This window comes from Canis aureus, chromosome 31 (genome assembly GCF_053574225.1).
Source record: "Canis aureus isolate CA01 chromosome 31, VMU_Caureus_v.1.0, whole genome shotgun sequence".
Lineage (NCBI taxonomy): Eukaryota > Metazoa > Chordata > Mammalia > Carnivora > Canidae > Canis > Canis aureus.
Genome location: NC_135641.1, coordinates 24,014,117 through 24,030,749, shown reverse-complemented (window position 1 = coordinate 24,030,749; position 16,633 = coordinate 24,014,117). Strand labels below are relative to the sequence as shown.

The 16,633-nt window shown below is 39.1% G+C and overlaps 1 long non-coding RNA gene across 1 annotated transcript; it reads left to right on the top strand.

Moving 5' to 3' along the window:
• Positions 1–3,658: 3,658 nt before the first annotated feature.
• Positions 3,659–15,549, top strand: LOC144302556 (uncharacterized). The gene is made up of 2 exons (XR_013369460.1): positions 3,659–3,800; positions 14,555–15,549. It is a non-coding gene; the product is annotated as an uncharacterized LOC144302556 (long non-coding RNA).
• Positions 15,550–16,633: the final 1,084 nt, after the last annotated feature.

Here is a 16,633-nt window from a genome sequence, read left to right as displayed (position 1 = left end):
CTCGGGGCGTGATCCCAAGATCTCGGGATCAAGTCCCACATCCGGCTTCCTGTGGGAAGCCTGCTTCTCCCTCTGCCTCTGTCTCTGCTTCTCTCTCTGTGTCTCTCATGAATAAATAAAATGATGTTTAAAAAAGGAGGAGGCAACAGAAATATATTCCCTTTCAGGCATTTTTAACCTTCAACCTTAGAGATAAGCACTACACTAATTAGAAGCTTCAGAACATTGTTCAGTGAGAAACATTTATTTCTCACTTAATCCTTTTACATTTAAGAAGAGAGGCTTAAGGGGTGCCTGGGTGGCTCAGTCTGTTAAGCGTCTGTCTTTGGCTTGGGTCGTGATACTGGGGCCCTGGTTTGGAGTCCCATGATCTCGGGGTCCCTGGATACAGCCTCACATCGGCCTCCCTGCTTAGTAGGGAGTCTGCTTCTCCCTCTGCCTCTGCCCCTTCCCCAGTTCATGCTCACTCACTTGCTCTTTCTCAAATAAATAAAATCTTAAAAAAAAAAAAAAAAAAAAAGAGGGGCTTAAATGCTGTTTTACCACAGAACTACATAAGGAAGCTTTCATAGGGAGCCCTGGGTCCCTCAGTGCCTTCTATCACAGCAGACAGCCCCTTGGGAAGGGCATGGAAAGCAGGCTGAGGACCCCAAACATTCCACCCTCTAATTCTTGAACATCCTATAACCCAAATTCTAGGACTTCAAATTCTCTCATCATGGCAGACTTACCAATTTTTTTCTGCTTGATTCCATGTTTGGTTTCAGGAAGATTATTTTGCTCAGAAACAGGAAATCATGAAGCAAGTGCTGACTTGGAGGGAAAACAGGGATATAAAAAGGACGTTGACCCAACAGAGAAGGAAACCAGGCTCAGTGATTAACGGACAAAGGGAAGTGGTGCCTCTGGTTAATCTGGCCAACTGACTCTATCATAAATACTTCCTGTTCCTTTCTGAGAAACTAAAAGTCACCTGAAATTTTACTTGGATAGACTAAAAAACAAATCAGAAATCTCCTTATAATGGAAAAATCAGGCTCGTATCAACTGTGATCCACTCCTAAATGCTCCTCACAAACAGGCACCTATCAGCCTTAGAAGATATTTTTAAAAGATTTTATTTATTTATTTGAGAGAGAGAGCTAGCATGAGCAAGGTGAGGAGTAGAGGAAGAAGCAGACTCCCCGCTGAGGCCCGATGAGGGCTCAATCCTAGGCATGACCTGAGTCGAAGGCAGATGCTTAACCAACTGAGGCACCCAGGTGCTCCTAGAACATATTTTCATAAGGCTCATACTTATATAAATTCCAGATACCTCACCACCCACTAACCATAACATCATCCCTCAATATATAGATAACCCTGTGTTAAAATAACTCAGAGTACATTATGGAAATACAAGCTGACAAAATAAATTCATTAAAAGGCAACAATTTTCAATATGGAGGTAACATTCAGAGTCCCTTCAATGAAACAGATTTCATAGGGAGAAGTGAGCTTCTGATAACTTCAAGTGTCCAATTGTGAAGAAGGTCACAAATGATTTTCTCTATTGAAGAAATAGAGCCTTAATGTGATAGGATAGAGATGCGTGTTAACCTTATGTCTGTTTATTCTCTGTGAGCAGGGGCTGAGACACCCACCTAACACACACTCCCACTTCTCCTTTTACCTGGCTCATCATATACTCCAACTGAATGAAATAGCAAAAATTAGGTCATGATTATATCCTAAATTTATAATTCTAATGTAGAAATATCTCTAGAATTGAGTCTTTGCTCCTCAACACAATCACTACTGCTTTTGTCTTTACTTGCTAGGCCTCATAACAAAGAGCCTCTAATGTAGTCTTTGGACAGCAATAATGCCAGCAAGTGACCTTAATACAGTGCCAATCTGATCATGTTATGCTCTTGCTTAAAAGACTTTTGTTGGCTTCCCATCGCCAAAGATAAAGTCCAAACCCTTTCTACCCTACTAGTCTCTTTTCCTGAGTTTGCTATACTCAACCTCATCTCTGGTCTTTTCTCTTACGTATGTTTCTTTCCAGTCATATTGAATTTCTCATCTTGCCTTATCAGCCTATTTATGCTTTTTTTGGCTTTGTATCTGTTCTTCACTTTTCTTGGAAGGTGTCCTCCCTTGTTCCTCAATTTAGTAGATTCCTACTCATTATTTAAGACCTAGTTCAAATGTTATCCCCAAGACTTCCTGACCTTTCTGGAGGTCTAAAGCATCTTCTTTCTTAACCTGGAACCATATTTTATTATTTTTTATGGAAACAATTATTAAGATAAAGGGAAATTATGAGCTTACATGTCTATCTTCCCTCTAGGTAAGTGCTCTCCAGTGAAACTTTCTGGATGATGGTAATGTTCTTTCATTTTGTCCAATAAGGTAACTATGAGCTACATGTTAGCTATTGGGTACTTGCAATGTGGTTAGTGTGACAGAAGAACAAAACTATTTTATTTTTTTTTACATTAATTTGAATTTAAATTTAAAAAGCCACATGTGGCTAATGGCTACAAAATTGGATAACATAGTTCTACTCTACCCACCACAGATCCTGCCTAACAGTAGGTGATCAATACCTTTTTGTTGAATGGCTAAATGAATGGATGGAAACAATATCAATATTTTACATTTCAAGGCCATCTCATTATTATATATTCCTTGTAGCTTAGAAGTATATAAGGTTTCCCAAATGTATCTAGGAGCACCTTAAAGTCATAGTACTCATTTCAGAACCCAGTGAAATGGCTGTATTTAATTTAACTATATAACTCAAGAACTAGGAAATGTTATCATATTATTTTTTTTTAAAGATTTATTTATTTATTCATGATAGACATAGAGAGAGAGAAAGAGGCAGAGACACAGGAGGAGGGAGAAGCAGGCTCCATGCACCGGGAGCCTGACGTGGGATTCGATCCCGGGTCTCCAGGATCGCGCCCTGGGCCAAAGGCAGGCGCCAAACCGCTGCGCCACCCAGGGATCCCATCATATTATATCCCTAACTCATACATGAAGTATTTTAAAGATCACTTTTTATCAGGATAAACCCTCTTACAAAATTATGAAAAACTTGAAACTGAGTTTGAATGAAAAAGCTTGATATCAGATGTATTTTTCAACAAACACATATTTATTGCAAGGACTGCTGTGCTCTGTCCTAAGAAAACCTGAGTGGAGAACTGAGTTCATCTGACAGTTGACAGTGGAGGTGGGAAGATGGTTTCTAAAGGGTAAGAAATGCTAGCAGCAATAATAAATGACCCCAGACATTGCACAACACAATAAACTTAACAAAACAAAGGCTTAATTCTTGCACATGTTATATAGTCTGATGTCACTTGGGGAGTTCCCTAAGGAAGCTCTCCTCCAAAGGTGGCTCAGGGATGCAGGGTCCTTTCATCCTGTGACTCTCATTGCCCATCATTTGGCTTCCCACGTGGAAGGAGAGTACAGTGTGTGGGAAGGCACATCAGATATTTCATTACTTCAGCCTGGAAGTGATACCCATCTCTGCTCTTTTGGCCAGACCTAGTTATGGGGCCAACCTAACTACAGGGAAATATAGAGGAGCATGCAAATAGCAGGGAGTTCCAGTAGTCTATGTCACAATACTTAAGGCAATAGAATATATTAGAATTTATTAGAATTGCCCTTAACAATCCTTCTTAAGAATTTTGAGCATACATAAAACAGTTGCCATTAGTAGATATGTTGAATGAAAAATATCTATTTTTATGGAACAGATAATACTCAGCCTTGGGAGAAACCCACATCTAAGAAAGGTAAGCGAATAGTGAAGGAAACAACAGGTTTACATTTCAGTTCTCGTGTTCACTGCAGGGACCATGATTCCCTACACATTCTGAAAACATCTCTCTCAATAAATGTGGATTTTATTTTGTGAGACTACTCTATTGTAGGAAAAGATGGGGTGGAATGATAGGTTCTTTTGTTAAATATGGGAAATCAAGACATATCTTTATCTCTTTTTTAAGATTTTTTATTTATTTATTCATGAAAGACACAGAGAGAGAGGCAGAGGCATAGGCAGAGGGAGAAGCAGGCTCCCTTTGGGGAGCCCAATGCGGGACTAGATCCCAGGATCCCAGAATCAGGCCCTGAGCTGAAGGCAAATGCTCAACCACTGAGTCACTCAGGCAACCTAACATACATTTATCTTATTTTTGATCAGGTTACTACTTATAAATATCTTAAATCTCTGTTATACCTGAGATCCCCTCAATGCTCCTTCTCTTTATTACTGAAGACAGGGAGTCTGCTCTTGACTGGGATGCATCACAATTTCCAGTTTCCAGAGAAAACAGTCACTTGTTGAAAGCAGTTTGGCATGTGGACATTTCCAGCATTGTATCATTCCTCACAGAATTACCCATCATGAAATTATTCTCAGAGAGAAAGTTTTCCAGGGTGGGAAAGCAGCTGAATAGAACTTTTCTTCATTTGAATACCAGGATTCATTCTTCCTTTTTTGTGGCTATGATTGTGTCATGAGTAAGGAAGACAGTAAGATCTTTGTCTTCAGGATTCAGATGTAATGTATTCCTATTTACCAAAATAAATGTGCCAAGGAAACAAGACTATGAACCAGATGATATCTTACTGCCAATAAGTCAAAAGGAATGTGTGAATCTGAGAAAGAGCTGCTACTTCAACTTTTTTTTTTTTTCTACTTCACCTTTTAACTGAGCCCTGGCTTACCCTTTGCTAGACCTCAGCACACAGGACTGGTATATTAAGAAAGTTTTCTACAAACTCAAATTACAGAAAACAATTATGCTTTCAAAAGCCTGGGTTTTACCCTGTTAGCAACATTGTTCAAACTCATGTGTGAGTCTGTGAGGCCTTCTCATCTCCATCCTCCAGCCATCATTAATACTCAGCCAACTAGCCCAGCGTGGAGATTTCCAAGTTTCCTGGGCTCTGACACCATTCTCCAAAATAGTCAGTAGTCAGGCATTTCTTTCGCCCTGTCTTTATATATATCTGCCAACATGTTTCATTTCTAGGTGTAAACATTATTGAAACAAATCACCATAACACCCGGCTGTATCCCCTCCTCAAACATTTATTATTTTTTAAAATATTTTATTTAGATTCAATTTGCTGACATATAGTATAACACCCAGTACTCATCCCATCAAGTGCCCTCCTTAGTCCCCATCACCCAGTGACCCCATCCCCCTACACAACGCTTTGTTTCCCAGTCAGGAGTCTCTCATGGTTTATCTCCCTCTCTAATTTTTGCCCACTCAGTTTCCCCCCCCTTCCCTTATGGTCCCTTTCACTATTTCTTATATTCCGTATATGAGTGAAACCATATGATAATTGTCTTTCCCCAATTGATTGATTGATTGATTTCACTCAGAAATTTTATTTATTATTGAAGCCTAATGGCTAATGTGTTGGTATTTGGAGGTGAGGCCTTTGGAAGATAATTAGAGCCCTCGTGAATGGGATCGGTGCCCTTATAAGAAGAGACCCAAGGTCTCTTGATCACTCTCTGTCCAAGTAAGACCCAGCCAGAAGAGGCCATCTGCAAACTAGGAAGAGGGTCCTCACCAGAACCCGACTGTGCTGGTACCCTGATCTAAGAATTCCCTGCCTCCAGAATTGGGAAATAAATTTCTATTGTGGTAGTCACCCAGTCTATGGTATTCTAGTAGAGCAGCCCAGATTGACAAAGGAACATCCATATTACAGAATATTATGCATCCATATGAAAATCACATTTACAGGGGTGCCTGGGTGGCTCAGTCGTTTAAGTGACCAATTCTTGATTTCTGCTTAGGTCATGATCTCAGGGTAATGAGATTGAATCCCACTCAGCATGGAGCCCACTTAGAATTCTCTCCTTCTCCCTCTACCCCACCCCCACCCCTCGTGCTCTTGCTGTCTCTAAGGAAAAAATTGCACTTATGAACTATATTTTATGACATTCAGTTTATCCGAAAAAGCAGAGCAAACACTGAATATGGATTTTAATATTGGTATCATTATGATACCAATTTTTTAACAAATGTGTTGTGTATCCCAACTTTCTATTCCTCCTCTCTCTTTTTTTTTATTTTATTTTATTTATTTATTCATGAGAGACACACAAAGAGAGAGGCAGAAACACAGGGAGAGGGAAAAGAAAGCTCCAAGTGGGGAGCCTGATGTGAGACTCCCAGGACCCCAGGATCCTGACCTCAGTCAAAAGCAAATGCTCAACCCCTGAGCTATCCAGATGCCCCTCCTCCTATCTCTTTTAGAGTGTCTCTTTCTTCCAGGAAAAATACTGCAAAATCAAAGGTTCTGTCTTTGGTCACTCCGGGTGGCCCTTGTATGAGTGGAGCAGCTCTACAGCTTCTCCCAGCTTTGCCACAGACCACCTGTTTCCTACCAGACTCTGCTGAAAACCATTCCCACAGTTCCCTGTTTCCTCTCCATGAAAACCAGTGGTTGATGTGGGGCAAGCCTTGCCTTATTTGATTCTCCTATTCCTTGATCCCCATCCCCACCACAAGACTGTAACGAAGGGCTCAAGAAATTTAAGGAAATTATAACACTGTAGGAAGAACAAACCTAAAGAAATGCTCACAATACGACTTTTGCCAGAGTCCAAAAGCAAGCCTCCAAAGTTAATCCCAGCACAGGAATCCCTTTGCAGGAATAACTCCATTCTTAACCTGACTCCCTTGTCCTAAAGTTCTCCCTTTTGTCTCTGCTGTAAAAATTATGCATTTTGGAAAATACCACTGCCTAACCAAAGATCCATTTACTGGAAACTATATGTAAGAGCAAAGTCATGGAACTCAGAGTTCTCAAACTGTCAAACAGTGTGGAAGGTAACCAAATAACTAGCATGCTACCCAAGGTGCTTTCATACACAGTGGGAGCCACTCTTTTTTATTTATTTATTTATTTACTTATTTATTTATTTACTAATTTACTTGTTTATTTATTTATTTATTTATTTATTTATTTATTTATTTATTTTTGGGAGGCACTCTTACTGCAGGAGCTTTCTGACTTGTTTATCAAGCCCTTCTGGAGTGCTGCCAAATTCCCAGAATAAAACGTATGTGATAAATCCAAAAATGTTGAGAACACAGCCTAGGGTGCAGTTCCTTTTCGCCATCTTAATGTGAATTTCTTTTATTATTAGATGTGCTGACATTCAATTCAGAGGGACGAAGCTCACTATAAAAAGAATCAGCTATCTTTTCAGCACACGTAGTTAAATTTCTTGAGAACAAAGAAAGCCCACAATTATTTCAGTTTTTGAGCAAGTGAACCAATGAAAACTCAACGTGTCCTTAGGAAAGATTATCAACCTCTGTATCAGCATAAAAGCTAACACTCATTCTTCTATTGCAATGTTCTATTTTAATCGAAATATAACTGACATATGACATTATACTAGTTTCACGAGTACAACCTGATTTGCTATATGTGTAGGTTGCATAGGTTGTTTAAATGTTAAATACACTTCAAACCAAATTATTTTACCTCCAAATTATATTCTAAAATATTGTGACAATTTTTGTTTAAATTATAATTTGGAGGTTATCTGTGACACCCTACCCTGTTCCCCAGTACTGGAGCTTAAGAGATCACTATCAACATATATATATATATATATATATATATACACACACACACAAAATTACTGGTAGAATCATATTTACTGTAATAGTCTCTGAGAACTGGAACTATGATTTTTTTTCTTTAAGCTGTTTTGTGCTTTTCAATTTTTTTGCAATGAAAATTCATTGTCTTTGTAATCAGGAAGAAAAACATCCAAATATGTTGTTAAATGCTTTGGCCACTGATCATTTGATCAGCAACTTACATAAAAGCAAGTGCCTTTATACTTCCTTAACAAAGAAATACCAAATATATAATATATAATAACATTACTAACCTTTTAAAGTCTTCTGATTTTTAAAAAGATTTTATTTATTTATCCATGAGAGACACACAGAGAGAGGCAGAGACACAGGCAGAGGGAGAAGCAAGCTCTCCACAGGGAAGCCCAATGTGGGACTCGATCCCAGAACTCCAGGATCACTACCCAAGCCCAAGCAGACACTCAACCACTGAGCCACCCAGGTGCCCCAAAGTCTGCTGATTCATAAAACAGAGAAGACAAAAGAGCCCCAAATTTATAAGCTGGAACTGTAACTGATAATTCTCCAGTATCATTAAACTCTGGGGTTGTATTTCCAGCCATGCCAGAGTAATGGAGTCTGCAATTATCTTCCCACCACAAGCAACTAGAAAATTGGAGGAAATGTAGGAAAAACAAATTTTGGATATTGGACAATAGGTAGTTGAGGCTCATGATTTATGAGAAAATGGGGAAAAAATGATGTGAGCCCTACACTTTCCCAACCTTTCTGCCTAGATGCAATGTCCAAGCTATGGGACAGATGGGGGCATACAAACTGAGCTGAGGAGATAAAGATTGGATTTGAAGAATACTAAGGAGGCTGAATTTATAGGGCATAATTCCTGAAAAGGAGAACAGAGCAAAGAAGGAATTCCAGAAATCTGAATATGGATCCCTTTTCATGTTTGACTACAAACCAGTCTGTACATGGCAGGCTGAAATCCCACAATATCAAAGAATGATTTCCAGAGACAGAAACCAAAAAATTCAGAGAGCACCAGGAATTGTTCAAATCCCAGCTAGTCAGAGTAGAGAGGCAGTATTGTACACACAGAACCTTAATGAGAGACTCCAGAAAGTCCAGGCTTAACAGTGGGGATAAATTAACCTCACAGTATAGCCTACTCTAGACTCTCCCTAGGAGATGAGTCCACAAACTTAACTGCACAGCAAAAACAAACAAAAACAAAACACACACACACACACACACACACACACACACACACAAACCCATAAAAAGCACAAGGAACCATTCTTTAAAGACACACGACAAAAGCCAAAGCTCAACAATCTAAAATTTAGAATGTCCAGTATTTAACCAAGCATTAGTAGGTCTATGAAGAAGAAGGAAAACATGATTCATAACCAGAGGAAAAATTAGTCAATATAAAATGATGCTGAAATGCCAGAGATGGTGGAGCAAGATGACAAGGACATGAAAACAGCCATTATACATAAGCTTTATATTCTCAAGGACATAAAGGAAAACAACACAATGAGATAGGAACCGCAAAGTATAAAAAGCAAATGAATATCTAGAAATTGGAAAGCACAATATCTGAAATGAAAATTTGGTCGTAGGTATTTTTGCCACAAGCATCTTTGCCACAGACATTTTTGCTGCAAGCATTTTCGCCACATAACTAATGGCCATAAGGCAATTTTGCAATAAAGGATAAAAAAGTAACTGGTTAACGGTTTGCATATTATTAAGTAGAAGAAGCCAATATGAGATGGCTGCCTGATACTGGATGATTCCAGCTATATGGCGTTCTGGACATGGTAAAATGATGGAGACAGTAAAACAGTGACTGCCAGGATTCGAGTGAAGGGATGGATAGGTGGAGCACAGAGGATTTTCAAGGTAGTGAAAACACTCTGTAGGATACTATAATGATACATAACAAATATGACTTGCATTTTGTTTTCTTTTGTTTTTAAGTTTTTATTTACTTATTCATGAGAGACACAGAGAGAGAGGCAGAGACACAGGCAGAGGGAGAAGCAGGCTCCCTATGGGGAAGCCCAATGTGGGACTCGATCCCAGGACTCCAGGATCACAACCTGAGCCCAAGGCAGATGTTCAGCCACTGAGCCAGCCAGTTCAACCACCCAGACATCCCAAATGTGACTTGTTTGTAAAAGGATTATAGCAAATATAGTTATAGATTTGTTATCCAAACCCACAGAATATGCAACACCAAGAGTGAGCCCTAACCTAATATATCAACATAGGTACATCAATTGTAACGAATGTACCATCTGGTGGAGGATGTTGATAATGTGGGAAGCCGTGTAATATTGTGGCAGGGAGTACATGGAAATTCTCTGCACCTTCCTCTCAATTTTTTTTAACGAACAAAAGATTTGAGCAGGAACTTCACAAAGGAATATATAGAAATACTCATTAAAGGGACACCTTGCTGGCCCAGTGGTTGAGCCTCTGCCTTCGGCTCAGGACTTGACCTCAGGGTCCTGAGATCCAGTCCCACATCCGGCTCCATTCAGGGAGCCTGCTTCTCCCTCTGCCTTTGTCTCTGCCTCTCGCTCTGTGACTGTCATGAATAAATAAATAAAATCTTGGGGGGAAAAAAAAGAAATACCCATTAAAAAAATTTAACCTCATTTGTCATCAGAGAAATAGACATCAAAACCAGCATGAAATCTCACTTCACATGCACTAAAATAGCTAAAAGTAAAACGGATTGAAAATAATAAGTGTTGGCAAGGATGTGAAGCATCTGGAACTCTCATATGCTGCCAGTGGAAATATAAAATGGTACAGTTACTTTGGAAAGGAGTTTGACAGCTTCTTTTAAATTTTACCATTTGGCCCGTAAATTCTACTTCTAGGTATTGATTCAAGAAAAATAACAACATATGCCCACAAAAAAGAGCTGTACAAAATGCTCATGGCAGATTTTTTCATAATAACCAAGTACTGGAAAATCCCCAAATGTCCATCAATGGCTAAACAAATTGTGTTCCATCGATACAATGGGGTATTACTGAGCCATGAAGACAAGCTGCCGATGCACAAAACAACATTTTGTAAGATCCTGAGTCTTAGCCTCAGCTCTGCTTATTTCCCTAAGAAGCCCTCAGCTATTGTTCCCATGAGAATAGTTGCCTTTGCAAGAAAATGTTATGAGGAAAGCCTTATGAGTGGTTTGGTCATCGAATTCTCATTGTAGTCTCTAACTCTTTGCAGCTAGAGAGAAGCCCATTCTCATGTCTTTATTAGTTTTGTTTTACTTGTTTTTTAGGTTTTGATTTTTGGGGTCCTTTGAGGGATGGGTCAACATTTTAACTCAAAACTTGATTTTCAATGTCATAACTCAGGACTTAATATGTTTCTCCAATAGTATGAGCTTCCTCTCAAAATAGCTTTTCACTTTATTCCTAGGTTTGATGCTTCTAATAATTTATAACTGTGTATCACCTTCAATTTTAAGAATTATTTCTTTTTGGCTATTTAATTCATTGGTTTAGTATCTAAATGAAATGACATACTTTAACCAGTCAAATTTGAAGAATGCTGGGTTTTTTCCTTTCATGGTGAAGGGTTGGGGAGAGGTGGGTGGATGGTAGCAATTTGCTCTTAAAAATAAGGTTTGGTCTTGTAAAGAATCTATTTCCCTGATGGCCCCATCATCCACATATATCACACACCATTAATAATTACATGTCACCACCAAATATTTGGCAAACCTAACACTTAACAGGCATTACTATTGCTAGCAAAATAGTGTATTTTTCTTAACAAATGGTTGTGGGGGGGGGGTGGGTGGCTTAGTCTGTAGAGCATGTGATGCTTCATCTCAGGGTTGTGACTTCAAGCTCTACATTGAGGGTAGAGATTACTTAAAAAATAAAATCTTCAAAAAATAATACGGTTTGGAAGGGGCACCTGGGGAACTCAGTTAAGTGTCTGGCACTTGATTTCGGCTCAGATCATGATCTCAGGGTCCTGAGATCTAGCCCCAAGCTAAGTGGGCAGTCTGTCTGAGGATTCTTCTCTTCCTTTCCCTCTGCCTCTCCCCCTGCTTGCATCCCCCCTAAAATAAATAAATAAATAAATAAATAAATAAATAAATAAATAAATAATAATAAGGTTTGTGCCCCTGCGGGGCTCATTTAAGCATCTGACTTGATTTCAGCTCAAGTCATGATCTCAGGGTTGTAAGATTAAGCCCTGGGTCAGGCTCCACACTGCTTAAGATTCTCTCTTTTCCTCTGTCCTTTCCCTTCCCCTTAAAAAAAATAAGTTTTTTTTTTTTTCAGTTTATATGCAATACTTGTTTGTTATAGAAGATTGCTGTATTTCTCTCTTTCTCCACATTTTGGAAGCATGCTTTCCTGCAGATTTCCCATCGAAAGTGATTCAGGTAGGACTAACTCCATGCATGCATTTCCCCCACTCCTTAATAACTAGCAACAGAACGGAGGGGGGGTGCTTATTAGATCAAGGTCACCACGTGACCTGACAAGGTTAACCACAGACTGCCAGACTTTCTGGGGTTTTCTTTTTGTTTTAAGATTTTATTTATTTATTTATTTATTTGAGAGAGAGAGAGAGAGAGAGAAAGCAACAGAGACAGTGAGAGAGAGCATGAGTGGGGAGGAGAGGGAGAAGCAGACTCCCCACTGAGAAGGGAGCCTGACACAGGCTTGATCCCAGGACCCCAAGATCATGACCTGAACCGAAGGCAGATGCTTAACTGACTGAGCTACCCAGGCGCTCCCCGACTGTTTTTGTTTTAAACGAAATCTAGTTGGCACACAATGTTACATTAATTTGAGGTGTAACGCATAGTGATTCCACAACTCTATGTTATGCTGTGCTCACCACAAGTGTAGCTACCATCTGTCACCATACAACAGGATTACAATATAGTTGACTATATCCCTTGCGCTGTGCCTTTCATCCCATGACTTATTCATTCCATAACTGGAAGGCTCTACCTCCCACCCTTTTCCCTCATTTTGCCCATCCTTCCACCCCCTTCCCTCTGGCAACCACCAGTTTGTCCTCAGGAGGGTTTGAAATACAGACATCAGAAGAGTGAAAATTTCTTCAGTTCTGGGATACAGAATGACAGAAGTAGAAGTCTTTTTCAGCCGCCTTCTCTGGTCTCACAAAAGAAGCCATCTGTATCAAGGAAAAATGTTATTGATGCACTAAAAGCAGCAGGGATGAGGGATGAAATAATAGGACAGTTAGACTCATCACCATGTCATTGGAGCCTCTGGATCTAGACTGAAATGTGCTCTATCCCTGAGATTTTTGATTACTTGACTGATAAACTTTTATTTTTGCTCATACTGTTTGGAGTTGGGTTTCTGTTACTTGTAACCGAGAGTTGACAATAAAACAGAAATATAAAAGGAAAAAACAAGTACTGTTAATTCCACCCCCCAAAGACAACTGGATTTTTGTAGCATTTTTATAAGTTTTTATTCCAGTTGTTTTCTCTGCATACTTACAATCATATACCACAATTCTATACCCTTTTTAAATTTAAATTTTATTTTTTTAAGAGATGTTATTTATTTATTCATATGAGACACAGAGAGAGACAGAGGCAGAAGCAGAGGGAGAAGCAGCCTCCCCACAGGGAGCCTGATGCGGAACTCGATCCCAGGATCCTGGGATCATGCCCTGAGCTGAAGGCAGATGCTCAACCACTGAGTCACCTAGGCACCCTTCTATCCTTTTTTAAAAAACTTAATGTAATTATGTAAGCTTTGCTCAGGTAATTCAAAATTATTTGCAAATATCATTGTTCATAGGTATCTTATCATGCAACCATGCTTTAACTATAACCATCCCTCCATTATTGGATACTTAACTTGTTTCCAATGTTTCTCCATTATGGATTATACTATAATAAATATCTTGGTACCCAGAGATTCTTTTCCCCTTGAATTTAGGACTATTTCCTTCATATTTAATCTCAGGAATTCAATTACTGGGCAAAACATGTGAACATCCTAAATGTCCACGATAAAATGTGACAAATTTATATCCAAAGAGTTGTATAATTTATAACCTCAGCAAAGGTGCATGAAGATGCTAAATTTATGACCACTTTAAGTGCTACCACTTAAGACAATCTTTCCTTAGTTATATGGCTGAAAATAACATGGCATGACTTTGTTGTTTTAATTTGTACTTATTAGAGAGCATTGCATTTGCATAAACTTAAGTCATTTATTTTTTCCTTTCTGTTGCTTGTCTCTTCACATCCCTACCGAAATGTCTACTGGGGACATTGTGTTTTTCTTATCAATTTGACCGCTCTCTCTTTTAAAAATTTGTTTATTTATGTATGTATTTATTTATAATCTCTACACCCAACATGGGACTTTAACTCACAACCCAGGGATCAAAAGTCCAGCAGTCTGCTGACTGAGCCAACCAGGCACCCCTGTTCCTCTCATTTTAAACTCAAGAGTCTCCTCTCTCCCATTTAGAGACTTGGTAGTCACTTTTGTAGACTTTCAGAGTATCTTTAATAGTTTTACTTTCTACTTTAAGTGCATTTAACTATCTAATCTGTGTGCAATCTTTTTCAAGCACGTATGAAGAAAAGGCCAGGATTTCTCTTTTGTTGTAAACAACTGAAATGCATAAAGCTTCTTTGATCACATGTTAAACTTTCATATATCTTAAGGTCTAATTCTGAGCAATCTTATCTTCCATTAATCTGTCTCTTCTTATGCCAGGAATACTCTGCTTTAATTGCTATGATTTTGTAATGTGCTCCAACAACTAGTAAGGCTAGCTGCCATTCCCACTTGTAAGTTTTTATTTTTAAAGTTTTATTCTTATATCATCTCATCTGTCTGCTCTTTCAGATGATCACCACAAAAGGAAAAAACTGACACTTCTGAAAATTCACCAGCAGCCACAGAATAAGAAAAGGGGTATAACTACAAGTCACAAGCTTCAAAATGTGGCTATTGAGGAAAGAAACGAAACATTCTATCAGAGCAAAGCCTGGCTTCTAGTCCCACTGCAGCCTGCTACCCACCATGATGGTACTGAGGAGAGAGAGAGCTGGACAGATTCCTGAGAATTCTCACTAATGCTGCCCAACCCAGAGAAAAACAGACTCAGAGGTAAGTAAGCAGCCCAAGGAAACACTCATCAGAGTGAAGGCCCCAACTCCAGCTCTCGCTGGATACAGGAAACCATCAGGAACACAGAGGTATCCTACCATGAGGACAGCACGCATGGCCAACGTGACAGATTAATTCCTGGTACCAGATATTTAACATCATTTCAGAAGAGAGATTAAAATCCAGATTACTTAACAAAGGGTGCACGCAGCCCCGGCAGAACGCTATTTCTACCCTTTCTGTCCTCAATCTCAGAAGAGCAGATAGAACCCAAGACTTTAGCTCCGCCCTGTAGCCTGAAGGTGAGACATGCATGTCAGGGATGGAGGTCATAGAGAACTCATCCTCACTGTCTCAGGGAGAGCTGAAGGTCTGGAAAGAGCTGCCCACATTCAACACAAACAAGCTACAATTCATCAGATATACTTTGGAAGAACAAAAAGAAACTGGTACAACATGCCAAGGAGGAGCCAAGGACCCAGGCTGGGAGAAAACAATATAAGCCGAGCAAAAAGTAAAAACAAAACAAAACTTCCCAAGAGTATGTGTTCTATGGAAGACTGTGATGAAAACCTGAATAAAATAGGAGGGAGCTCAATGACAAAAAGATAGAGCAACAGAACTTCCAGAACATTGTTAAGTAAGACTGGAAAAAGTGGTTGTCCTTGTTTTGTACCCAATTTTGATAAGGACATATTTGGTGTGCATTATTTATTATAGTGTAGACACTGTTTCGAGCGTGTTATTCTTTATCATGTTAAGGAAATAGCATTCTATTTCTAATTCACAAAATGTTTCAGTAACCGATGGTTGAACGCTGACTCAACCTATTTCAGCTGGCATAAAGAAGCTATTTTGCAAGGTGCTTTTTTTCTTGCACCACACTTACAAAGAACCTCAGTGCAGTCCTCAGAACTTGTCCATATAAATGATGAGTGAGACATTTCATCATCTTTCCTTTTAACAACCAGACTTTCTGTCATACAGCAAATTTAATGACTCATTTTACAAAGGCAAGTTTTTCCATCATTAGTATTTACAGGATTGCTGACGTCAGGGATACAGGTTGTATAAACGCCCTATCCCCCAAACATCTTGAAACTAGAAAGATGGAAAAGCTGGTGGGATTGGGGTTCGTTCCTTCTACAAACGTGAGCTTTGGAGTTCAGCAGCTCTGAGTATAAACCCCTGCCCTGCAATTTACTAGTCATGGCTTTGAACCACAATTTAGCTTTCACAAAAAGCACCAATTTTCTCACGTAATGGTTGGGTCTATGATACTTAATTTACAGGGTGTTGCAAAAATTAAATAAAATGATACATTTCAAGCAGGTACCTCAAAATGATTATTTATGCTATTATCATTGTTATTTTTTAAAAAAATTATTACATGCCTGGCACATAATAGATATTCAGTAAATATTTATTGAGTGAATAAATGATCTCTATAAAAAATTCAGAGATGGGCAGCCCCAGTGGCCCAGTGGTTTAGCAACGCCTTTGGCCCAGGGTGTGATCCTGGAGACCTGGGATCGAGGCCCATGTCAGGCTCCCTGTGGGGAGCCTGCTTCTCCCTCTGCCTATGTCTCTGCCCTCCCCCTCCCCGTCTCTCTCTTTCTCTCTGTGTATCTCTCATGAATAAATAAACAAAATTTTGAAAAATTCAGAGATGAAATAGAAAGTCTATGCCCACAGGAGATTTGCCAGCTAGGAAATTCATTGCAAATAAAATAAATCTAAATAAAGCTGGACTTCTAAGTTTGATTTCATGGGGCCTAATTACTTTTTTATCTGAAAAAAAAGATTATTTTAAAT